Below are 25,952 nucleotides of genomic sequence, written 5' to 3' on the forward strand. Positions count from 1 at the left end.
CCCGTCCAGTTAGAAAGCCTCATAGCACATTTGCATCCTGAAGAATTTGCGAAATCCCATCCTCAAGAAAACTGATTTTACTAACTTACCGTTAAAAACAGATAGGGAAGTAGGGATTTTTCCTGGTAATAATACCATTAATATCTCAAGAATCAACTTGAGCTTATAGAAAACATTGCCTTAGTGGGATTTATTTAATGGCATAAAAAAAATCCTACCTTTGGTGTGTATGGGGTAAATAAATTGTCAACTTTCATGATGGTCTGCAATTCAAAAAGAGAAAATATAAATAATTTGGAACTAAGAGTCCAAATGAAAACTTTGGCACAGTGGGGAGTACATGCTATTTGGAAGATTTCCCCAAAAAATTAAAATTTAAGACCTCAATCTCTAGTACAATCATGTGAAATGGGGAACAAATGGTATGAAATATCATGAAGTTGTGGTATGAAAAAAGTAATAAAAGTAAGCATATTTCTCAGCGTATACCTGAGCTTGAGTTGTGAGTGTTGGTTCTCTAAGCTTTTAGAGTTAGTAATTACAAGAAGAACATTAAGATTTGTCATTATAAGATTCAATCAATAGGTGCTCGCTTTGGCAGCACATATACTAAAATTGGAATGATACAGAGAAGATTAGCATGGCCCCTGCGCAAGGATGACACGCAAATTAGTGAAGCGTTCCATATTTTTACTTGACACATCCCCAAAAGCAAGGGAATCAAGAGCAAAAATAAATGATTGGGACCTCATCAAGATTAAAAGCTTCTGCACAGCCAAGGAAACAACCCAGAAAATTAATAGGCAACCAACGGAATGGGAAAAGATAGTTGCAAATGACATATCAGATAAAGGGTTAATATCCAGAATATATAAGGAACTCATCAAACTACACGCCCGAAACACAAACAACCCAGTGAAGAAATGGGCAGAAGATATGAACAGACACTTCTCCAAAGAGGACATCCAGATGGCCAACAGACACATGAAACGATGTTCAGCATCCCTCCTCATCAGGGAAATACAAATCAAAACCACACTGAGATACCACCTCACGCCAAGTCTGAGTGGCTAAAATGAGCAAATCAGAGGACTCTAGATACTGGCGAGGATTTGGAGAAATGGGCACTGTCCTACACTGTGGTGGGAATGTAAACTGGTACAGCCCCTCTGGAAAACAGTGTGGAGGTTCCTCAGGAAACTAACAATAGAACTCCCCTAGGACCCAGCAATAGCACTGCTAGGAATTTACCCAAGGGATACAGAAATGCTGATGCATAGGAGCACATGTACCCCAATGTTCATAGCAGCACTCTCCACAATAGCTAAAACATGGAAAGAGCCTAAGTGTCCATCAACAGATGAATGGATCAAGAAGATGTGGTTTATCTATACCATGGAATACTCCATGGCAATGAGAAACAATGAAATCTGGCCATTTGGAGCAACATGGATGGACCTTGAGGGTGTTATGCTGAGCGAAATAAGTCAGGCAGAGAAGGACAAATATATGTTTGCACATATAGGAGGATTAGGAGAAACTTAACTGAGGAACAAGGAGGAGAAGAAGGGGAGAAATGGTGGAAATGGTGAGGGAAAGGGAGAGAGGCAAACCATGAGAGACTCTTGAATGCTGACAAAAACTGAGGACTGATGGATGTGGGGGGGAGGGGGTATGGGTATGGAGGGGGGCACTCGTGGGGATGAGCACTGAGTGTTATGTGGAAACTAATTTGACAATAAACTATTTGTAAAAAAAAAATTCAATCAAATAGAAAATCAATAGTGTTTTAAAAAAAAGTACTTCCTTCAGTGACTGAATGGCATCATGGAGAATTCTGTGTCTACCCAGTCCCTGCAGGAACTCCTGACGGCCACCCAAGAAGTCCATGTGTAAATTTCTGAAATAATGGCCCATGGTGACCAGCAAAAACTGGAGCTGATGCAGCTTTCCTAAGTGCCAGACTGATTCTCAGGGATCATGCAGGGAGAAAACCTAGCTCTGTGGGTTTGAGTTTATCCTTTAAGGATATATTGTTCTTCTGGGATGATTGCAACAGTGTCACAGAGATGACTGCCTCCACCGCTATCAACCTGGCCCAGACCACAATCAAGTCTTTCCTGGACCATGTCCATAGCTACCTTCTGGTCTCCCTGTTTCCAGAAATCGTCCAGGACTGGGCCCTAATACTTCATCTTCATAGAGCAGCCATTGTGATTTTTTTTTTAACATGGGAATTTGATCATCCCATCATTCCACTTTCCTGTGAAAATCCTCTACTGGCTTCCCACTGCACTTAGAAAATAGTGGTCTACAGGCAACTAGCACAATCTGGCCTGCAAAAGCTCTTGAACTTCACCTTGGTATAGCTTTGCTCCCTTTCATACTGCCCCTTGAATACATCAAACTGATTCTAACTCAGAATCTTTGTACTTTCCTATTCCAGGCAATACTGTTTCCTCTCATTACTCAAGCCTCAACACAAATGGATCTTTCTTAGAGAAGTTTTCCCTGGCTACTTTATTGAAAGTAATGCCTGTTAACAATAGCCAAATTATGGAAAGAGCCCAAATGTCCATCAATGGATGTATGGATAAAGAAGATGTGGTATATATATATACACAATAGAGTATTACTCAGCAATAAAAAATAATGAAACCTTGTTATTTGCAACAATATGGATGGAACTAGAGTGTATTATGCTAAGTGAAATTAGTCAGAAAAAGACAAATATCGTATGACTTCACTCATATGTGGAATTTAAGAAAAATAACAGACAAATATAGGGGAAGGGAAGGAAAAATAAGACAAAAACAGAGAGGGAGGCAAACTGTAAGAGACTCTTAAATACAGAGAACAAACTGAGCATTGCTGGATGGGTTTTGGGGGTGGGGATGGGCTAAATGGGTGATGGACATTAAGGAGGTTACTTGTTGGGATGAGCACTGGGTGTTATACGTAAGTGATGAATCACTAAAATCTACTCCTGAAATTCTGAAATCATTATTACACTATATGTAACTAACTTGGCTTTAAATAAAAAATATAAAGTAGTGCCTGCTACTGTGTCAAAAATTTATCATATTTTATTTCTTTTCCAATGTAGCACTAACAAGTTCTTTATTTACTTGTCTTTATTTACTCCTTGTTTGTTGTTTATCTCCTCTCTATTACTAGAATGCTAGTACCATCAATGCAGGGAAACAGTCTACATTTTTTGCCATTCTGCCACATCTGTTCCTGACACATCTTAAGTGTTCAAGAAACACTTGAGGAGCATCTGCAATACTACAGTTCACTTGAAGAAAAAGTGAATGCAGCAGGCTGCTGAATGATAGACTAAAACATGCAAAGAATGGGCGTGGAACTCAGAAGAGACATCGTTACTCTCATATATGGATGAAGCCAGGGCAAGTTTCCTGGAAAAATGGCGTTCAAATGAACAAGCAGAAGTTGGTTAAAAAAATCATCATGATTAATTTCAAGACCATAAAATGACAAGTTAGGGTATGAGGCAGAAGACAAGTATAAACCTAGAGAGGTGATCATAAAAAGCTAGGAAAACAAGGAATAAGTTCCAGGAACTAAATTACTGCTTATAGTAGAATTACTGGGACTTTTGAAAGCTCCCAAACAGGTGAAATGGAGTCTTGATAACATTATTGGACAGGATCTTCTTACACATTATTTTAGAAAAACTATTATAGTATCATATATGTCTTTATAATTTACTCCCTTTATAATCAAGCCCATTTTGAAAGTTAATAATACACCCTTACTACCCAGAGGCCAAACTGCTTCTCCCATTATCTACAACCATTGCTTTCCACCTAAGCACCAGCAGCTATGGAATAGTAGAAAGATCAATGGAGATCAGTTGGAAAATAGAGATTCACATCCAAGATCTACCTCATGTTAGCTAGATAACTGGGGGAGTCATTTAAAATCTGTGAGCCTCAGTTTCTTTACCTATAACATGGGATTCATAAGTAATACCTACGAGTGTGTTTTGTGTGGGTTAAACCACACAATGCTTGTGAAAATGGTTTGGAGACAATACACTGAAATGTGATAAATGACAAAAATACAGGGAGGTTTGAGTCTTGCCCACACCAGCAGCTGCAGCCTTTGTAATGCATCTGAAACTGAATAAAAAGGCAAGGCACTGAAATGGATTGCTTCTTCACTTTAAGTGTCTATACAAACTTGTTTTGGCACGTGAATGCCCATCATAATGATATGCATTAAGGCAGCAACCCACTTTCCAGGTCACAATGGGAAATGGCTTTGTTCTACTCCAGGAACATTTTCTCAACATTCTATGACCTTACTTTTCTTGCACTTTATTTTCTGGCAAACACTGACCTTATGGCTATCACTGGGATATGTCAGTTTACCAGAAAGGTGGTCTGACAATTTCCCTGCATAAATGCTAAAGATAGCGTTTAGGGTGACCATAATACCCACAGAAACAGCTCGTCCACCAAAAGACAGATGTAGATATAAGTTATGTTAAGACAAATTTGTCTACAATGTTCATGGAAGAAAAAATAAATTAATTGCTGTAGCATAGATATGGAATTTTTAACTGTGATGACTATGAAATACCTGGAAATCAATCATTAATGAAAAAAAGAGATTAATAATGAGTCCAGTAAGCACTGATGGAATGAAATCCGTGTAATCTTCACTAAGGATTGACACTGTAATGCATCAGCCTTCAAAAGAGTTGGGGGATACATCTTAGATGGCAGCATTATCAATGCAAGACGCTTTAATTTCACCAATGAAATATTGTTCCTTCTTCTAAACTCTTCTGTGTTCTGCTTTTTGTCATGAGATAGATACTCACTTGTGTACTAGTAAGGATAACATAGTTACATTCATTTTGCTCTTGACAATACAGTTCTCTTTCTTAACCACAAGGCTCCACTGTCTTCAAGATGATGTACCAAGGTATCTATGTATATTTTAGCAAGGGTTAACTGAAGATAATGTCTTAATTCAAAGAATGTCTAACATGTGGCAGAGTAGCAGAAGAAGTACTTTTCAGCAGTAAGCTTTAATTTGTCCCTCAAGTTATTCCAAGGAAGTGACTGCCTATCGATGTTCTATGCCTGATATAAGCTCTTCATTTTATGATGACAGAAGAAAACAAAACATGCAGGATTATTTTGGTTGTTTTATGGATTAAATAGGATGGTTTTCTCAGTGAAATACATCAATTTTTGGCACTCAGAAAACTGAAAGAAAAGAGAACAGGGGAGGAGAAAAGAAAGAAAGAAAAGGAAGGAAAGAAGGAAGGAAGAAAGGAAGGAAGGGAGGGAGAGAGGGAGGGAGGAAGAGAAAGAAAGAAAGAGAGAGAGAGACAGAGAGAGAGAGAAAGAAAGAAAGAAAGAAAGAAAGAAAGAAAGAAAGAAAGAAAGAAAGAAAGAAAGAAAGAAAGAAAAGTGAAGAAGGAAGGAAGGAAGGGAAGAAGGGAGAAAAAAAGGAAGAAAAAGTCATTTGAAGAGTGTAAGAAGAAGTTAATGCATTTAAGTTTATAAATGCAGATGAACTGCATTATATGATGTCAAGCCAGAAAACTGAAATATCCCAGAATAATTTACAAATTTGTAATGCTCTGGTCAAACATGAAACTTTATGCCCTTTTAGTAAACCTTGAGTTCATTTTATGTACGAGAATTGTAAACAATAAAGAGACCCTCAGTAAACATCCAATTCGCTCAATGTCATTAATGTATCCCTTTACTACTCCTGAAAAAAATCAACTTCTTGAAACCTTTAAGTAATGTAACCTTTCTTTTCACCCAATCCCTAAAGGTTCCTAATCACAGAAACCTGAGAAATTTCCCTTAGTGGATTTATGACAGCTTCTTCTCTCTCCCAGGTTTGAAGTACAGACCTAAGTTTTTTTCTTGAAAATGAAACTATTTACTCATTTTCTTGAAAATAAAGTCTTTACCATTCATTATTATTGCTCCCTATTTATTGATTCCCCTCTGCAGTAATTAAATTGGCAATCTTTTCGAAAATATTCTTGGACTGTCAGAGGTTGTGTGACTTTTTAGTGACTTGTGATAGTGCCTAAACTCCCCAGCTGTCTTGTTTTGCATACTGAGCACAAAGATAAAAACATCAATATAACTAGAATTTCTAGAGGAAAAGTAGATGTTTGTTAGGGATAATTTATGAATCTCTTCACTCATTACATTTCCCCCCCAAAAGCCTTGGGTGAATAATTCCATTCCTGGGTATTTACTCTAGAAAAAAAAATATGTACATTCATGCAAAATCCTTCTATATAAGTGTTCCTAATAGTTTTATTTGTAATATTTACTAACTGGAAACAACCCAAATGCCCTTTACTGGGTTGATGAACAATTAAACTATGGTAAATCTTTACAATGGAATACTACTCAGCAATAAGAAAGAATAAGCTATAAATACACACAACAATTTGGATGAATCTCAAAATCACGTTAAGTGAAAAATGCTGAACTTCATACTGTGTGGTTCCATATGTATAACATTCAAATGGGCATCACTATGCTGATGCGGACTAGATCGGTGGTTGTCAGAGGTTAGCATCTGGCTGAGAGTCTAACTATAAAGGGATAGATAGCATGAGGGACTTTTGGGGGGTCAGGGGGATGGGTGGGTAATGGAACTGTTCTGTTTCCTGATTGTGATATTTCCACAGATCTATGCATGTGCTAACATTTATAGTGTTGTGTATGAAAGGTGGTTTTATTATGTGATACTTTAAACAGAAAAATTAGAGAAAAAAGTCCTAGATAACTTATGGTTGGTTTTTATATTATATATTCTGTTTTCTCTCCACTGACTTCCTTCTTGTAGCATCTTCTGACAGAACAAAATGTGATTTCAGTGGAAACCAAGGCAGTCTTCCCCTGAAAGCTAGAAAACCCAGAATCAGAGGCTCTCAATTTGAGGGGTGAGTGAGTGGCTAGAGAGTCACTTGTGAGGGAGATGAATCCCCACCCCATTAAGGGGAATGGTAGGACACTAAGTAATTATCATGCAATGCAATTTTTACATCACGATGGATGGGTCTTAGACAACACTAGCCTCTGGATATAGACAATTATTTATAAAAAGAACCAAGGACACTTCTGGAGCTTCATTTCAATAATTTTGAACAGGGATGGAGTGGTTCCATTACCTTCTTCCAAGTGCCTTGTTCACCTTCAACTACTAGGGAAAAGCACCCACAGCAAATAAAGCCTCTAAGTTGTGGCAAATTACATAATATGCCTAAATTTAGACTGTACATGTAACTATCTTAGAGTTCTCAAAGCCAAGATATTTTTCCCTTAAAAGAACACATCTGAATTATAAATGAATCAAACATTTATAATTTAAATATCAAAAATATGCAATCCAGATGTCAGTTAGGTCCCAATACTCTTCAGGGTCTTGGTGAAACTGAATTTCATTCCAGTTGCTTCCACAAATTTCTATAAATTCTTTCCAGGACTTCTTGTTTTCACCTCTGTGTACAACTTCTCTAACTTAATTTGGCCCCAAGGCAGGCTAACAATACAATTTAGCTCCTTTGAGGCTTTGTATCAGGGATAAAGAAGACCTTCCTAATTTAGGATTTTGTAATGTCACTAGTTTACACTAGCTGGATCATGGACAAGGGCCATCTCCCAAATCTGCAGCAATTCTCAGCCTTCTAGCTTCACACATTTCTCTCAATGTTCTTCCATTCCTTTTGGAGGGTAGTAAGCAAGTTCTGTTTCCTTTCACTGGGAAGGAAGCTATCTCAGGCCCTAATTACTAAGTTTTCCTAACTTGCCTCTCTAATAGGAATTTAGATATGTCTGGCTATAAGAATTCCAAACATGTCATTACATGTATATTCAGTGTTTGCTTGCAAGTGGTCACATATGCACATAATAGATAGATACAGATATATCTAGATATAGATCACTCATTTAATACATATCTTCATATTCAAACAGTAGAAGTTCTCACATATGAAGAATTTATCTCTTTTATAAGCTAGTTAGTTGGATCCCATGGATAGAGCTATACACCCAAACTTCCACAGTATGAAATAGGGAGGGAGAATCACCATTCAATTGTTTATTTCATTACAAGGATTTGTTGCAAAGATAAAAAAGTGATTAGTTTCATAAACAGGTAGGGATACAAGACTGACACTTGTCTTGGTCTAGAACACTACTAGAAATTATCTCAAAGATTATTTAGTCCAAGAGTTCCTAACCGGAACTCAGGTAAGTAATTTTTAATGGGCTTCAAATAGTTCATGAACACCATTTTCTCCCCAAAATTGTATAGAAAGTTTTATATGTGTGAATTTTTCTAGAAAAAAGATAAATAGTTTTTATCAGATCATATACAGGTCTGTGGTCCATATAATTGAATTAATCATTAATACTATGACATATTTATTCAGATAAGGATTTTATTTTCCTTCTCAAGGTTTCTTCATATCAGGATGTTAACTTGTTTAGACTTTTCAGCTATTAGTAAATACCACTGAGATGGACATCCTTGTAGATGAATATTGATGCATCACCATGATTACCATTAGTCCTGTGTAGGGGTGCATAATTTGCCACCCCAGAATGTGTCTCTTTAGCATGTGAATTATTTTAAGCTGATTACATTCAAGAAGCACAGGCTGAGGAAGAAACTCTGACCTCCCTCTAACTGCCTAAAAGAATATTCTAGAGACCTGATGCAGAAAGAGAGCTATTACTGCAGATAATCTCACTGCATTATTAACTAGCAAAGTCTGTTCATTAAAAATCCTGTTTCCCCTTGATTCTCTAAGTCACAGCAAATATTTGTTTACCAAACATTTATTCTTTCCATTATTCGTATGAATTGCCTTCCTTCTCTTCAAAGCCCCAGACCCCCACACTCTCCTCCTCAGTCCAGAATGACATATAAACCTTATTTTGCCTGACTGTCTTTGGGCTCTCATGTTTATGTAGATTCCACATACATAAATAACTAAATTTTATTTTCTCCTGTTAATCTTTCTCATGTCAATTTAATTCTTAAGAGCAGCCAGAAGAATTTTGGAGGGTAGAAACAATATTTTTTTCCTCCCCAACACCTGGAAATAGGTCTACTGGATCAGAGTGTGTACAAAGCACGAGATTATTGGTATGTCTGCCTAAGGCTCTTGGTGAACATTGGAGATACCAAATGCTTTCCTGTACCCATTGGCAGGAAAACCTTGGTTCTCAGGGTAGTCCAGACAGTTATGACTTAAGATCATAACTACTGACATGTCCTAATGTAGAAACTTCTCCCCTAATAATGTTTAGATTCATTCCCTTATTATCATTAATAGGAAACATTAGGAAATAAGTCAAATGATGGGTCTTTTCAGTTGACTTTACTGGGATATATTTTAGTGCAGATACTTCCTATTCAATTAGTCACTTTCAAGAATGCAAAAGTTATACTGAAATAATCTGTTTTATCTCCTCGCTTACTACTTGGCAAAGAGGCTGCTCTAAAATACATGTACACTCTCCAACCAACTTCCTCCTATAAGAACTTGGGCAGAGTGAAGAGTTGTGTGGACTCTTCTTTCTAGGTCCTCCTTTATTTTAAGCCACTATCAAGGATGAGTGCTTATTCTGAAGTGTTTAGGTGTCTGCCTTACAAGTTGGAAGAGCAATACTAAGTAATTGCATAACAGACATAAACTCTGGGTTAACAAGTTTCCACTTGTTAACAAAGTCCTTCTTAATATTTTAAATTAAAAAAAATGTTCTAACAGGTATTTTCATTTCCTGCTATGCTACTGTATTCTCTTCCCCCTCATCAGGGGAAGCAGTAGATAAAACATCCTCATTTTGCAGCTCTACCAAACACAGCATTCATCTGAAAAAATAAAGTCTCTGCTTGTAGACAATTATTCTAAAAAACAATGGCTTTCAGTGCCCAATAGCAATTTAATTGTTGGATCTAATAGGAGGGAAAACAGTAATTCTCATTGTCCTTGCTATGTTTGTTTCTGACTATTGCAGCCATTAAAAAATGTATCCAAAAACTCAGTAACTTAATAGAAAATTATTTTCTCATAGTTCTGAAGGCCAGAAGTCCCAAATTAACATGTTGGCATATTTGTACTCTCTTCTAAGCCTTCATGGGAGACTCTTTCCCTGACTCTATTCCTGGTGGCTCCAGAAGGTCCTTGGCTTGTGGCTGTATCACTGCATCTCTGTCTCCATCTTTACCTGAATCCTTCTCTTCTCTTCTCTTTCTGTCTCTTTTGCTGTCTGTGTTTCATCTCCCTCTGCATCTCTCTCAGAAGATGCCTCCTTTTCATCACTGGATTCAGGGTGCTACCAGATAATCTAGGATGGTTTCATTTTGAAATTCTTAATTATGTCTGTAAAGATTCTTTTTTTTCCCCAAATAAGCTTGCATTCACAGGTTCTGAGGGTTAGGACATGGACATGTTGTTTGGGGAGCTACCATTCAACCCACTATTCTCACTCACCTAGAGTTTTTCTTTTTTTTCTTTTTTTTTTTTTAAATGTTTTATTTATTTCTAGGAGAGAGAGAGAGAGACAGACAGCGTGAGCAGGGGAGGGTCAGAGAGAGAGGGAGTCACAGACTGAAACAGGCTCCAGGCTCTGAGCTGGCAGTCAGCACAGAGCCCGACGCGGGGCTCGAACCCACGAACCGCGAGATCATGACCTAAGCGAAAGTCGGACGCTTAACCGACTAAGCCACCCAGGCGCCCCTCACCTAGAGTTTTTTCAAATAAACTTAATAGTTTATTAACATAGGATGAAAACCCAACATTATTTTCCAAGAAAAGTATTTTATCTTCCTGGAATCACTCAACCATTGACAAAAATACTATACGGTAGAAATTCATTAAAAGGCACTTCTCCAAGAATTTAAAGTCCCTTACTCACCAAAGTCAGGCGGAGGCCAGTATTTGGCAATGCTCATATATTTCAGTGCCCTTAATAACTCCTGTTAGTCTATATCTTGGTCCATTCTAGTAAAATCTATTGAAGAGCTCATGTACAATAAATATTGGATTAGTTTTTAGTCATACTTATGGCTAATTTGTTTCTTTGCTTGATTGTTTTTAACGTTTGTTTCTGGGTTTGTTTGATTCCCTCCAATTAATGGTGAGTTGGTATTGCTAGTTATAAATTTCAACCTCCTGTGAACCCTGACACTGAAAAGAACAGATTAGAGGGCTACAGTTTTCATTACAGAATAGAGTAATCTTAAAAACCTGTTTCAATCATTCATTCCATACAAAACAGTACACACACACACAGGCACACACACACACACACACACACACACACACACACACACACACAGACCAGTACAGCATCTGCCATTATAAGTATGAAAGAAATATCTCAGCACAAGATAAAGAATAAGCTACATTGAAGACTGAAAGCACTCTTGTTTTGGCAGTTAGCTTCTAGTCTCCTTTCCTTGCTTTTTGATAATAACTAACCCCCAACCTTTCCTGTAGCCTCCTGTTTAGCCAGATGTTGGTTTCACTAATCTTTTCCTGGCTGTCCAGCAATGGGAGGAAGGAATGTATCATATTGCTTAGATAGATCAATGAATAAATGGCAAGGAATCATGCCATGTAGTAGTGACCATAAATTTGTTCACAGTCACTTCACATCATAGCTTCAGCCTTTGCACAGGGCTGGATTATTTCTTGGCTGCATTCTATGGGCTGGGTTATCTACCTTTGAAAGGGACAACAAAGAAGTATGAGGTAAAAGGACTGACCCCAAAAGACTCTTATTCAATCCCATGTTGGAATTTATTCATGTTATTATCAAAATTCTCTTAAATGGTATTATAACTCATCTCACCTATGTATTTGATGGTGGGGATAGTAGCTTTTCTTTCAGAGCACTTGTAAGAGGAAAAAGGAGTATGTGGAACATGAAGAAGAAAATGCTGGTAAATTAATAAACTTAGGACCACAAATTTTTAGCATTTAGAACATAAATAGAGGATTGATGGTGACCATGAGGGACATTCCATGTTCTGCCCAACAGAGGGAATAAATCAGTGACCACTGATTTCAGACTCCGTGGCTCCCCCAACTCCAGAAAAAGTAAATAAAATAATAATCTATAGTTACAATGGCCAGAGAAATTGTTATCCAGACCAGGGCTTTTAAGAGTGAAAAAGGTGTTATTACTAACAATTACATTGGAACAATAGTGCAAAGTGAGACGGTACCTAGCAAAGTGAGATGTATGGCCTCCTCATTTTCAGTCAGTTGTTTTGTTTTTGTTTTTCTGGCATCTGAGTCAATTAGGTGCATGATTTAACATTTTTAGGACGTTATAATCTCCCTGAAGGAATTCACTTAAATCTTCTCTTTTCTGGGGCACCTGGGTGGCTCAGTTAAGTGTCAGATCTTGATTTCAGCCCAGGGTCACTATCTGTTGGTATTGAGAGCAAGCCCCATCCATGCTGAATGTGGAGCCTGCTTAAGATTCTCTCTCTCTCTCTTTTTCTCTCTCTCTCTTTCTCCTTCTTCTTCTCCTTCTCCTTCTTCTTCTTCTTCTTCTTCTTCTTCTTCTTCTTCTTCTTCTTCTTCTTCTTCTTCCTCTTCTTCTTCTTCTCTCTTCCTGCCTCCCTCCCTTCCTTCCTCCCTCCCTGCCTCCCTCTGCCCCTCTCCTGCTTGTGTGAGTGTGCACACGTGTTCTTCTCTCTCTCAAAAAGAGAAAACAAAAAACCACCCCCAGCAAACTCCTCTTTTCTATACAATTTCTAGCACAATGTTGGGCATATTTCAGTGCTTAATAAGTATTCATTTTTTTGAAATTTAGTTAAGGAAGTGCCTCAGTTGGTACAGCAGGGGTTAGAAACTCATATGCCTGCAGCATTAAAGGTAGTGGCCCAAATGAATGACTTGACTCAAGTGTAGAGAGAGAAAATAGAAGAATTCAAAGAGGGACTAAGGACAGGCACACCAATTCTTCTGTTGTTGTTGTTGTTTTTCTAATTTATATGTAATAATCTAAATTGTAGAATTATCCCATTTTAGAATCTTGATAACTAATTTTTTAAGACAAAAATCAACGTATGGTCCAGACCACATATTCTTAAAATTCGTGCTATGACTGAAATTACTTTAATTCTCATGTTCTCTTCAAAAGTTTCCAGAATTTCATAATTACAGACTGGGAGGCACTTATGAGACTATCTTTTAAAACTGTGCTTTTGAAACTGTGGATCATGATCCATTTGTGGATTATGAAATCTATTCACAATTCGATTAGCCAGGCTTAAGAACAAACAACAAACAAATATTAAAATACATTACAAAAAATACATTAGGACAGAAAAGATTAATATAGAATAGAAAGTATTAGACAGGATCATATACAGGAAAACTAAACACTGTTTTTTTAAACATTAGTTTCTCATCAAGTACATGTGTCAACATCAGCCCATGTCCTTAATTACTCTGATACAAAATGTCCTAGAGAGAATTCTTGTCAAATAATTGTGAAAGCCCTGATTTTGTCTCATGCCTACATATTACAGTAAAAAAAAAAAAAAAAAAAAAAAAAAAAAGAAAACACTAAAAGAAGTCCTTCAGACAGAANNATCCCTACAAATTACAGAAAAAAAAAAAAAAAAAAAAAAAAAGAGGAGAAAAGACGTGAAGTGATTTTCCAGATCTCACACAGGTAGAAAAGGAGAGAATAGGAACTCAAGTTGAAATTTACGTTAATCTCCTTGAAATCCTTTCAGAAAGGAACTATAATCAGAGCTGTTGCCTTGAGATCTTCAAGACTATGAATTGAGATCTTCTGGTAGATTTTATTCTGACCATTACTCTTTCTTCTCAAACCTCAAGAACTTGTTCCACCGTTCTGTTCTCTGCTCATGAACTTTTACTCAGAAGACAGAGGAAATCTGGAGATTCTCCATGTATTCTTCCATTGCAGCTACTTATCTATATGCATTTATACCCTCAACCATATTTTCCAACAAAGGTACTGCCTTTGCTCCCAAGGGCAACTCATCTTTATGCTTTAAACCTTGTCCCCTTGTTCAGAAATTCCTCTACTAGAGCTGTCTCCATTTTCTCCTGCCTCATGAATATCTGTCTCTACTGGTTCAAATACATTAATATACAAGCAGGTACAGATATTTCCCAATATGTCCCCAAAGCACAATCTCCTCCACTTCTCCCTCATTCCCACTTCCCCTTTGCAGCAGAACTCCTTGAATAACTTCCCTACACGATTCCCAGTTCTCCTCCCTTTTTCTAGGAAAACAAAACAAAACCCAAAAAATACCGTTGAATCAGGTTTCCACATCTATCCTTTACTCTTCCAAAAGATACCTCATCATGGTCACAAAATAATTTGATTCTGATACACCCGATGGACCATTCTCAGTCTCCAACTTACTTGATGTGGCTGCAGCTCTTAACACTGCTGGTCACTCCCTCTTCCCTGAAGTACTTATTTCACGTGGTTTCCTGGAAATCACTTTCTCTTCATGCTCTTCCCACCTCACAGGGGGCTCCTTTTCGGTATTCTTCACTGATCCCCCCTCATTCTACAGACTGCTAAATGATGATTTTCAAGACTCAGTCCTTGGACATCTTCCATCTTTTTTTTTTTAATGTTTATTTATTTATTTTGAGAGAGAGACAGCCGAGGCAGGGGAGGGGCAGTCAGAGATGGGGGGCACAAGCAAGGAGGATAGGGGCAGAGTGAAGGAGAAAGAGAATCCCAAGCAGGCTCCGTGCTATCAGCACGGAACCAAACACGGGGCTCAATCTCAGCAAACATGAGATCATGACCTGAGCCCGGGGGGCAGGAGTCGCTGAGCCACCTGCGTCATCCAGGCACTGTTGATATTTCCCATATTTAACCAGACTCGCTCCCGTGATAACCTCAACAATTGCTTTCTCCAGGCATTAAAGAGCATCCCTAGGCTGGCACTTCCCAAACTGATATTCTCAGCTGGAATTTCAGAGCCCTTTCACTTAGTTGCCTAATCAACATCCACATGAGAATTATTACTGAAACATCTCAAATTTTGTCCCAAACATCTCTGAATCTTTCCCCAGACACCACCTTCAATGCCCCTGCTAACATGCTACTCCTATCACCTTCTATTATCTCTGCAAAAGACTATCCTCCTTGTTGTTCAGTTAAAACTTTGCTCTTGCCCCCGCCCCCCATCAGTAAGCACTGTGGACTTTATATCAAACACATGTCGAGAAGTCCATCACTTCACTTCAAAGTTAAAACCTGCACCTTGACCTGAACTATTATCATCTCTCTCATGGATTGTTGTAGGGCCATGTAACTGAGGTCTCCCCATTCAGCACTTCTCCTCATACGCACCATTGTAACATGCCAGCCCAAAAGATCATGCCCAACGCTGCTCAAATTGCTACAATAACTTCCCCTCTCCTCAATCAATACCAAAGTCTTTATGACACTGCTAAATTTCCACAGTATTTACCTCTCTGACTTCATCCCCTTTTATACTCCCTTTGCTCACTCACTTCAACAGCATGTGTGGTCTTGTTGTTGCTAGAACATTCTAGGCACATTCCCAGCTCATGGTCTTTGCACGTGCTATTCTGATGAGTGGTTCCTTCCCCAAGTAGTCTGGTGACTCACTTTCACTTTCTAGCTGGCTCAGATATCAGTAGATCACTGGGACCTGCCTTTACTATCACATGTAATAAGTGTCCTCATTCTTCCTCCTGTGCCTTGCCCTCTTTCCTCCCAAGGATATATATGATATATATGATATATATAATATATGATATATTTATTATTATCCACCCTTCCCCCATTGCCATGTAAACTCCTTGTGAACAGGGATTTTGTCTGATTACTTCACTGCTATAATTGCATTGCTAAAAGGGAGCACACTACATAATAAGTCCACAATTAAGAGCTGTTTCAACTAATGAATGAATAAATTATATATTCTGTTTGGTGCTAATACGAAGAAATACATAAAAATTCGAAGCATTTTAATAACCCACAACAGCATCTGCATATCCGTTACCTTATTTTTGCCTTCCTACCCCTCTTTATGGTTGTACATTATGTTCCTATTTTACAGAGAAAGAAAGTAGACTCAAAATGCCATGGCCAATAGACAGAGAAACCCAAACTGACACCCATATTATTTGGCTCTACTTCAAGTCCTAGTTCCCCATGAAACAGCTCATGATCATATCACCCTGTTGGAGACACAGAAACTTGCCACTCAAATTCCCCCTCAAGAAATGGCTTGCTGCCTAGCTACAAGGATTATGATTTCCTAACACCCCTGCTGTTGGCTTCATTAGAATCCCCTTAGCTTGTCACCTGAGGTCAAACTATTTGGGAAGCCAATCTCTGAGCAAGGTGGTAATGTAAGGTCCTAACTATTTCTGCTGGACACAGATGCTTCTAGGAAACCATCTACATTACAGAGCTGCCCACTGACCTGGCAGAGACTTTCTCAGATCCAAGCCACAGTCCAAGGGCTCTCCCTGCCCATTCTTGCCTCCTTTCTTTTTCGCTCATAGGTTCCTCTACAAAAGACCTTTTAAACTAATGTCTTCATCTCAGTATCCACCTGCCAGAAAATTCAAACCAGCACACATCAACAGATGATACCCAAGACACCACAAAGATGGCACTGGACCAGAAACAAGGAAAGGTGAGGGACTTTACTCGTATACTTTATCATACAGTTCTTCTAACATTTCCGCAAGGACACTTTTTTCCTTACTCATCCTCATCTCCTGCTTTCTATTAGAAGATTCAGGGACAAAGAAAATCAGAACTCTCTCAATATGAAAAACCCCAATTTGAGGACAGGTCTGTGTATTCAAAATCTAGTTCAGAGAAAAGTCACAGGAGTCTTTTTATAGTTGAGTGCCTTCCTGCCCTAGGAGGCCAACACATTTCAAAAGGGAAAGGCACTGCATGTTCTGACATTATTGAGGCGAGAAAACACTATTTAATACAACTCGCATGTCTCTCAGAAATGCCACAAATCTCCCTTTTACAAATTTAGCTGGGAGTAATGGCAGATAGACACTTAGATACCTTAACTATAAAATAGAGACAATAAGAATAATAATGCCTACTTGTTAGGTTGTGAGAGTATTAAATAGTATATTATTTTTTAAATGTTCTTAAATGTTTTTTTAAAATTCATTTCTGAGAGAGAAAGAGAGAGAGGCAGCGTGAGCAGCGGAGGGTCAGAGAGAGGAGATATAGAATCCAAAGCAGGCTCCAGGCTCTGAGCTAGCTGTCAGCACAGAGCCCTATACAGATCTCAAACCCACGTGAGATCATGACCTGAGCCGAAGTCGGATGCATAACCGACTGAGCCACCCAGGTGCCCCTTAAATAGCATATTATAAAAAGTTTAGTATAAAGCTCAAAAAACATCACTTGCTATTATTATTTTATTATTATCTCTACACTAAAAATGTGAAGAAAAACTGCCCTTTAAAAACATATTTATTTCTAAACTTTATTTTTAGTTTAGTAAAATAGTTGTGGTGAACTTTGTAAAAAATTATTGCTGCTTTTATTTTATTCATTGTGACTTTTTCTCTTCATTGCTTTGAAGGGTTTCTTAACCCTTATTATCTCTGTCTCAATGAAGTGAATGAATGAATACATAAGTTGAAATGTGTGGCAAGAAATAAAACAGGATTTGGGGCTAAATATACATACACCCAAGCATGTATGAAAGCTAGCACTCATCTGACTAACCTCTATCATTTTGCAAAGTCAAACATTTTGCAATGCCTGTTCCTGAACTAGATTATTTTCCCCATAGAAGATACCTTTGGAACAATCAGTGAAGTCTGAATTAGAACTGAGGATTAGAGAGTAGTAATGAAGCAATGTCAGTGTCTTGATTTTGATGGTTGTATTGAGGTTCTGTATGAGCAGTGTCCTCACTTGTAGGAAATGCACATTAAAATATTCATAAATGATGAGCTTGAGCTAGGCAAACTCATTCTCAAATGCTTTAAAAGGAATAGAAAGAAAATTTCTTCCTATAAACTTCTGTAAGTCTATAATTATTTCAAAATAATAAAAAAGGTTAAAATACAATCAATTTTTTTTTACTTTTCTTTTGCCAATACACATGGTTTTAAGCAAATATTTTTAAAATATGCATCCAAATTAGGACCAATTAACAGAGTGTCTTCCTGTTATTTTTGATGTTTGTTTTAAACACAATTAATTACCTTTGAAGACAAGATATTAAGTTTGAACACAGTGATTTTTAGCTGAGAGGCCTAGCTAACTCTGGTTTGCTGAGTTAACATCCCCTAATTAAACTGCATTCATTTAGACATTCGTTCCTATTTGCAGACCAGAGGGGAAAGTCTTGGAGCTGGTTTCAGAAAAGAAAACTGGCTTTTTGAGCTGAAAGATGTCCTGAGTCATTGTTGGCTAAGCATCAAATAGAACAGAGGAAATTTCTCTTTCGAAAGACCTATCTAGAATGACAATTTTATAAAAGAGGTACCTACCAGCCTAGTTTGCTTCTCAGTTTTGGGAAGAGGAAAGGGAAGTGTCTGTTGTATTCCTTCTCACCTCAGGCAGGAGGAAATTCTTCCACTTCTTAGAAAAGGATACTTGCATTTCTGCTTTACACTTTCTGGAGGTGGCATTGAGAAAACAAGAGCTGACAATTCTAATCCTATCCAGTACTCACTCTTCCTGGTAATGCCCTTGTACTCTAGGGAAATATAACGTGGCAAATCTACTTGGGGATGAAGACCTACCATCCTCCCAAAACAACCAACATTACCCTGTATCTTCAAAGACCTCAGAATGGGTTAGAACTATAAATTTTCCAAGAGAAGGGTTGGTCGGGGTGAAACCATGGTGATGTGACACAGATTTCCCATGAACTCTTAAGAACTGATAAGTTTGCTTTTCTCCAAGCCGTCCATTTATTCATTCATAACCTACTGTGTTAGGTCAGAAAAAGAGGTCTCAAAATCTAGGATATTCCCATTGTTCTTCAAAATCTCCTATATATGAAATGAGTCACAGTGGGCAGGGCATTGGTATAGAGCTAGAAGGCTTGAGTTCAAGTATCTATTCATGAATTCACTAACCATTCATTAACTGTTTGATCATAGGAAGTTGAATAAACCTCTAATTACTGTCTTCATCTATATAATAGCGATAATGATGACTATCTGCCATGGCTATTTTGAAGATGAGAACAGACAGTGTACATACAAATATTTCTATGAGCTGCTAAGGAGTTATACTTATATACAATGACCTATTTCAGTCAGGTATTGATATATAATTCCTATAACATTATTATGATATATACCTAGCCTATCCTGATGGAGCCAACTTTCAAAACCACAACTTAAATAAATTAAAAAAAAACCACAAGAATAAAAAGGGTGTGCTTTATACTTGTAAACATTCGCTCTCCAGAAACCAAAGGCACAAACACAAACAAAAATCTCTGGTTTGTAGTTTTGCTTATTTCAGTGGTGTAAATGCTCCTTCCATGGCCAATTTCAAGTGACCGACATGACATCACTGACGTTGGAGCTGAGCAGAGATAGAATTAGTTGCCAATACTTAATGTTTGGTAGCTATCACATAAAAATTATATTCTTGGTATCCTCGAGAAAGTCTAACAATCTGGGCCCACATCTCATCTAATAACAATTGTTTCCTGGTGAGTGTGTTGAATGTGTAGCTTTTTATTGTGGGACACTTTTAACTATGTCTCAAAAGATAGGAAGGAGAACTCTGGTTAGCTTCTACTTCTTAACTCTCTAATAAAAACCTCCCAGGGCACCTGGGTGGCTCAGTCAGTTCAGGGTCCAAGTCTTGATTTCAGTTCAGGTCATGATCCCAGGGTCATGGGATTGAGTCCTATGTTGGGCTCCACGGTAACTGTGGAACCTGCCTGAGATTCTCTCTCTTTCCTCTGGCCTTCTCCCCTGCTTGTGCTCTCCCTCTCTCTCTAGAAAAAACAAAAAGCAAAAAGCAAACAAAAAACAACTCCCTGAACCACAGGAACCCAAAAGTATTGCCTATTTCTTTAAACAGGGAAGAGATAAATAAAGGAGGACAAAGTAAATAATAAGAGAACAAAATATCACAATAAATGATTCTGAGACGCAATATTAAAATAGCCTATTTTCTTTCCATGTTTTAGCTATTGTGGAGAGTGCTGCTATGAACATTGGGGTACATGTGCTCCTATGCATCAGCATTTCTGTATCCCTTGGGTAAATTCCTAGCAGTGCTATTGCTGGGTCATACGGGAGTTCTATTGTTAGTTTCCTGAGGAACCTCCACACTGTTTTCCAGATGGGCTGTACCAGTTTACATTCCCACCAACAGTGTAGGAGGGTGCCCGTTTCTCCACATCCTCGCCAGCATCTAGAGTTCTCTGATTTGCTCATTTTAGCCACTCTGACTGGCGTGAGGTGGTATCTCAGTGTGGTTTTGATTTGTATTTCCCTGATGAGGAGGGATGCTGAACATCGTTTCATGTGTCTGTTGGCCATCTGGATGTCCTCTTTGGAGAAGTGTCTGTTCATATCTTCTGCCCATTTCTTCACTGGGTTGTTTGTGTTTCGGGCGTGTAGTTTGATGAGTTCCTTATATATTCTGGATATTAACCCTTTATCTGATATGTCATTTGCAACTATCTTTTCCCATTCCGTTGGTTGCCTATTAATTTTCTGGGTTGTTTCCTTGGCTGTGCAGAAGCTTTTAATCTTGATGAGGTCCCAATCATTTATTTTTGCTCTTGATTCCCTTGCTTTTGGGGATGTGTCAAGTAAGAAGTTGCTGCGGTGGAGGTCAAGGAGGCTGTTTCCTGCTTTCTCCTCTAGGGTGTTGATAGTTTCCTGTCTCACGTTCAGGTCCTTTATCCATTTTGAGTTTATTTTTGTGCATGGTGTGAGACAATAAACTATTAAAAAAAAAAAAAGAAACTTTTGAACTAAAAAAAAAAATAGCCTATTTTCACCTAGATTTTGCAACAAGCATTTTAATAATCCCATTTCATTTTCTTACCAACACAATGAGAGAGGTATGATTATTACGTCCATTTTCCAAGTGTATACACTAAGTGTATGTGGTGAATTGTAACGTCCCCCAAAGGTATTTGAAGTCCAAACCCCTAATACCTCAGAGTGTGACCCCATTTAAAAATGGGGCCTTTTAAGAAGTAATTAAGATTAGATAAGGTCATTAGGAAGGGTGCTCATCCAATATGAGTGGTGTCTTAATAAAATGGAGAAGTTTGGACACATTTACATGTATAGAAAGACAATGACTGAAGAGGCACAGGGAAAAGATGATGACCATCTGAGAGCTGAGGGGTGTCTAAGGCTGCCAGAAGCAAGGAGAGAAGCATGAAGCAGATTCTTCCTACAATGCTTCAAAGGGAGTTTGGCCCTGCTTGCCAACACCTCAGATTCCAATTTCTGGCCTCCAAGATGTAAGACAGCATGTTTCTCTTCTAGTCCACCAGTTTGTAGCGCTTTGTTACAGCAGCCCTAAGAAACTGATACACTATGTTTCAGAGAGGGTGATATAAATGGCCAAACTCAAATAGCTATGAAATTCTCAAATTGCCTGCAATGAACTTGTTTGTTTGTGTTTGTTTTTATAGCAAATACTGACACCCAAATCTCTTTATTCTCCCTCTTCCCCATTCAAACACTGAGTTAACTGGTTTGGTGTGGCCCTAACAGAGGATGCTGATGTGCAGTCACATTTGGGAACCACTCAGAAGTGGCAGAATTGGGATCCAACCCATACTTGCCTGGACTCCATGCCTGTCAAGATAATGTACTGACATTCCACGTTTTATGTAAGACATAGAGTTTTTCTTTTACATTTGTTTTGCATCACTGCCTAAGAGTATCCATTTCAACTTATTATGAAGATAAAACATTCCCCCAAAAGTGTATCCTTCTCCATGAAAGCTGAAAAAATGATCATTTATAACGTATCGTTACATAAACTAATTTCACTTCTGTAAATGATGTGAGAATATACTGGCGTGTAAAAGAGCCAACTACAGGAAATCATGGAGAGTTTGGGCAGGTCTTCTTACAGTGTAGCAATCTAAAACAATCCCTATAGTGATTACTAATATTGGTTAAGAGCCAATAGCAATTAGTAAAATTCCTCAGTTACTTTGCTTTCACACACTCATATACCCAATATCATTTACTCAGCTTTAATCCTCATTGTAATTCTGTACACTAATATTATTATTCCTTCTTATGAGACACCTGAAGATAAAAGAGATTAAACCTCACAACAAAGGATCACATAAATTATAAATGGCACTGCCATATTTTACACCCCCATATCTCTACTCCAAAACTGTTACTCTCACCACATCTGGGCTCCATCTATTTTGTTTGTGAGCAATTACAGAAACTCTCTTGCTTTACTGATCAGTCACTGCCACAGACTTTAAGAATGTCACCCTTTTCTTTGACTCATTTTTTTTTTCATTATGGGAAAGCTTGGAACTTTCTAATAGATGCACTGATCTATCACATATGTTGAACTTAGACAGAAGTTTCAATTTTTGTAAGTGCCTTTGTAGGGTGAGAATAGCAAGACAGGGAAATGGTTGTACAATTTCTTGTCTGACTCAAAGCTAATAAGCAGTCTTTAGAAAATTTGCTAGTTGGTAAAATCTGACTCTGCTTTTTAAGAATATGTAAACTCCCAAAATACATCACCTTCCATTTACAGCTGGAGGACCCAGCTTACAAGGTCTCTGTGCTACTCATCCAACCATGCATCTTCACATCTTTCCTCTCCTTTTTAAGGTTATTCTATTTTGATCTGCAAAATAAAACAATCAATTATGAAAGAGGATTATATTGTCACAACTCTTTCACCTCCTGCCTGCTCTAATTATGTGGTCTGGTAGAGAAGGAGATTAAAATGATGACATCCAAATACATAAAATAAATTCCAGAAGTGCTAATAATTCCCTGACTCTAACTGGTACCGGTGGAATCACAGTAAATTTATTATTACCATCACAGGAAACTGGTTTGGAGGCGTGCCCAAAAAGCATTTTATATGACCACCAATGATATTTAAATTCCATTTAACACATTCCTGTAAAAAATTCTCCTCCCAGTTTTGAAAATCTTTGAAATCACTTTGGTGCAAATTATAGGGCATGGTAACATGGATAATAAACTGAACTGGAATAGTTCAGTAAGGACAGTATTCCTCAACTTGAGTGTGACCTGTTTGTGCATATTCTGAAGAGCTGATGAATTTCCTTCTCCTGCCTTCATCATCATCAGCAGCAGACCTTTTGATGCAAGGAGAACAGCGCCCATTTATCCCTCAAAATGTACTGAAAAATGGTTGTTTACAGGCAGAATTTGGGCTGGGGAAGAGTAAGAGCAGCTTAAGATGTTAAGTTTAAAAGGAATCTCCTCAGAGTACCTACTTGAGCTACCAAGTGCATATGGGAAGTAAGAGCAAAAGGTGTTGCTAATAAAACTAAGGAGAAGAAGATGCTTTCTTTAAGCCAGTTATCATGACCAAGAGACCCAGGATTGTTCTTAAGCAACTTTCTCTTGTCCTCTCTGTGCTTTAGCCACATTGTCTTTCAATCAGTTCCTGTCAAGTGGAACTTGACAAAGACCCCAGGTCTTTGGACATGAATTTTCCCCAGCTGGGGATGTTCTTCTGTCTCCACCAGACAACGTCTACTCATAGCCCTTTAATTAATCTCAGCCAAAATCTGTCAGTGACACCTTCTTTAAACACACACCCCTGAATTCTAGAGCCGTAAGTGGATCTTTTACATTTCCCTTATAGCTGTTACTGTCTGTGCTCGTGCGTATGTATAATTATGTGATTTACATCGGTCTCCTCCATTAAATAATGGGATGCACAAAAGTAGGAACAAGGGATGTTTGCTCATCATTTATTTCTCCTGTTCCTAGCACAGGGCCCAGCATATGGGAGATGCTCAATAAACAGCATCTGAATGAATGAATTCCTTTATTCATTTAAAAGTAGGTAAAAATCTCTCCTTCCAAATACTGCCTGTGTCTCCTGTCATAATGTATGAAATCTCTCCCTTCATTTGTGAAGCATTTCTCTCTTATAATACATGGCATTTAACTTAATTTAAACATTTTAACTTTAATTGAATATTACATGAAATTTGTTAAGTCCAGGGAAGAAAAATAATAAATAAAAGTAATTTTACCACGTTAAATTATAATTATTAATATTTTTGTGTATGTATTTTAAGATAAACATGTGCATGTACACAGACAAAACAAAAACATCATATAAATAATTTTATATATATTTGCTATGAATTTAATAATATTCACAAATATACTTCTGAGTCAGTGTAGATACATATCATAATTTCTAATGACTGGACAGCATTATGTAACAAATAATTTGTTTAGCCTATCCCCTGGTCTGGGTTTTGTAATTCTTAATTTTTTTTAATGTTTTATTTATTTCTGAGAGAGAGAGAGACAGCGTGAGCAGGGGAGGGTCAGACAGAGAGGGAGACACAGAATCCGAAGCAGGCTCCAGGATCCAAGCTAGCTGTCAGCACAGAGCCCAATGCAGGGCTCGAACACATGAACCATGAGATCATGACCTGAGCCAAAGTCGGATGCTCAACTGACTGAGCCACCCAGGCACCCCTGAGTTTTGTAATTCTTGAGTTTTATAAAAATGGATTTAACTTCACACAATGGAATGCTGTGTAACAATTAGAAATTTCCCCATTTTTGGACTATTATTATAAAATGGAATTAATTCTACACAATGGAATATTATTCAACAATTAGATATGTCCCCCATTTTTGACATTTAGATTGTATATAATTTATCAACCCATACTGCTTAATATATTGCATTTAAACAAAAATAAATGTTTATGGGTATATATCTTGGGAGTTCATGTCAGCAGTCATCCATGACATTTAATATGAGTTAATATATCAGCTCACTTCCCTCAATGTCACCCAGATAAGAGTTATTTCAAAATTGAGTTGGGGTATTTATGAGGTCAGATTTGAAGGGAGAATGAAAACATTTCTGCGGGAGACAGGGGAGGAGGTATAATCATTGGAAGGACTTTGGTTTAAAGAAAATGTCATCATGTGTTTTCATGTGGGTCTTGAAAAACAGGTAAGCAAATGAACAGTAAGTAAACTTTCTCTCCTTCACAATTCTCATAGAACAATGATCTGAATAGAAAAGATTATGTTTTTACATTATTAACTGAGAAAATCTTTACAACAACCTTACAAAGTAGGTATGGCAGGCCTTATAATCCTCACTTTTTAAAATTTTAGAGAGAGAGAATGTGAGCGGAGGAGGGGGAAGAAGGAGAGAGAGAGAGAGACGGGGAGACAGAAAGAGAAAGAGAATCATAAGCAGGTTCCACACTCAGTGTAGAGTTTGACACAGGGCTTGATCCCATAACCCTGGGATCATGACTTGAGCTGAAATCAAGAGTTGGATGCTCAAATGGCTGAGCCATCCAGGTGCCCCTATAATCCTCATTTTACCATAAATGAGACTGAGAAATTGTGATATATATATATATATATATAATATAATATTATTCAGTCTTTTAAAAAAGGAGAAATTCCGCTATTTACATCAACATGGATGAAACTGGAAGACATTAGGCTATATGAAATGAGCAAAGCACAAAAAGACAAATACTGCATGCTTTTACTTCTATTTAGAATCTCAAACAGTAAATCATTAAAAAGAGAGACAAACTTTCCAGGGGCTGAGAGGTAAGAGAAATGAGGAGATGTTCATTAAAGGATACAAGCTTTCATTTATGAGATGAACAAGTTCTGGAGACCTAATGTACCACATGCTGACAAC

The 25,952-nt window shown here is 37.8% G+C and overlaps 1 protein-coding gene and 1 non-coding gene across 2 annotated transcripts in view; one reads left to right on the forward strand and one right to left on the reverse strand.

Moving 5' to 3' along the window:
* Nucleotides 1–25,952, reverse strand: part of GRM7 (glutamate metabotropic receptor 7) — an 871,267-nt gene that overhangs the window by 752,882 nt on the left and 92,433 nt on the right. The window lies entirely within an intron of this gene.
* On the forward strand, nt 586–692 carry LOC144231317 (U6 spliceosomal RNA). The gene has a single exon (XR_013335042.1). It is a non-coding gene; the product is annotated as a U6 spliceosomal RNA (small nuclear RNA).

The sequence above is a fragment of the Crocuta crocuta genome, unplaced genomic scaffold (genome assembly GCF_008692635.1).
Source record: "Crocuta crocuta isolate KB4526 unplaced genomic scaffold, BGI_CrCroc_1.0 scaffold184, whole genome shotgun sequence".
Taxonomy (NCBI): domain Eukaryota; kingdom Metazoa; phylum Chordata; class Mammalia; order Carnivora; family Hyaenidae; genus Crocuta; species Crocuta crocuta.